This window comes from Acanthisitta chloris, unplaced genomic scaffold, assembly GCF_000695815.1.
Source record: "Acanthisitta chloris isolate BGI_N310 unplaced genomic scaffold, ASM69581v1 scaffold29798, whole genome shotgun sequence".
Classification (NCBI taxonomy): domain Eukaryota; kingdom Metazoa; phylum Chordata; class Aves; order Passeriformes; family Acanthisittidae; genus Acanthisitta; species Acanthisitta chloris.
Window position 1 is genome coordinate 25,030 of NW_008686942.1, and position 1,439 is coordinate 26,468.

The following is a 1,439-nucleotide window of genomic DNA, read 5'->3' on the forward strand; positions in this document are numbered from 1 at the left end:
ACTGGAGGGCCCTATGCTTCCCAGAGTTGGCAGCTGGAGGGGACCTCATTCTTTCAGGGGAAGAACTCGCTCTCAAGAGTGTCTTTGATCAGTGCAGGGGGTGCTCTGGTGGCAGCAGTTTCGAGTAGGTATCCTAGGCATGCAGAACAGCTGTTGTGATTGTATAGGTTTTGACTGCCCAATCCCGAATTCCCTAGCTTATCAGTGATCCTATTTTGGGGGGTGCATTGCCGCCTCCTGCTTTTTTGTCCTCTTCAGCAGCTGTCATGCTGTCTGCTGGTCATGCTTTTTTCCCTAAAACACAGAAACACCTTGCCTGTGGCAACTTTGGAGTTATTTTGCATTTCTCCAGGTCTGCATGCAACACTGGGAAGTTTTGTGGTTTAGTAAAATGGGAAGAAAGGCGTTGGGAAAGCAGTGATGCCAAGGTTTCACTTTGTCACTAATGGTGGTCCAAGCCCTGGGGGCTGGGCTGCAGGGAGTACTGGCTGGCCCAGGAGCTGAGAGGCTGCTGGGATGAAACCCTAGTAGCACATAGCATGAGCCATGGAAGGTCCTAGCATAGCTGGTACTTCTCTGCCTCCTCTAGGGCGAGGAATCTTTGCCCTGGTTTTTCTACACTGTTCATAAATTTGCTGCCCATCTGTCCCTACGATGTTTTTTTTATATGTGTGTATATATACTGTAACTTTTTTGTTCGTGGGTGCGGGAGGAAATTGTTTTATGGATTATGTGAAGACAGTCTATTTATCCACATGGAGTTCAGAGTAGGAATGCTTTGTGATAACGAGATGCAACTGGTGGTGGGGAGTTTCTCCAGGGAACATATCTGCTGTCTGAAAACCCTGTTCCAGGGCTCCTGAGCATCTGTTACCTAATAAAGATGAACATTACCACCACCTCCTACCTGCCCTCTTTCTCTTAAACTTCTTCATCCCACCCAGCAGCTGCTCTGCAAGCAGAGGTGAGCTTGAAATGTCCTTTAGAGACATAAAGCCATACAAGCATCTTGGGAAGCTGTCAGTCTGTGGTCTGGATAACCTGGAGAACAGAGCTGTGCGGCTTGCAGTGAAAGGTGGTCCCTTGGTGGAGCAAATGTGGTTTCTCCATGCTCCGTTGGAAGCAACTCAAGAGGCTGATGGCTAAAGAGCTGAGCAAGGTAGAGCTGGGCCAGAAGCCTGCAGTTTTAGGAGCATCTCTATGGGAGGAAAGCTGTTACCTGACCTTGCTTTAGAACAATGTCCTTTCGCTCCATCTCTTTGTTTCTGTGTTCCCCCTGGTAAAACTCTGTCAGAACCACTAAACTTCAGGCAAAGGAGATCTGTTTTTTGTGTAGCTGCTCAAAGGGTTTTGCAATTGGCCCTGGAAGCTGTGTTCCTACTACATCCCCTAGCAGGGGGGCTTCCCCAGGCCCTGTGGGAGTGGGCTTTGCACCCTGC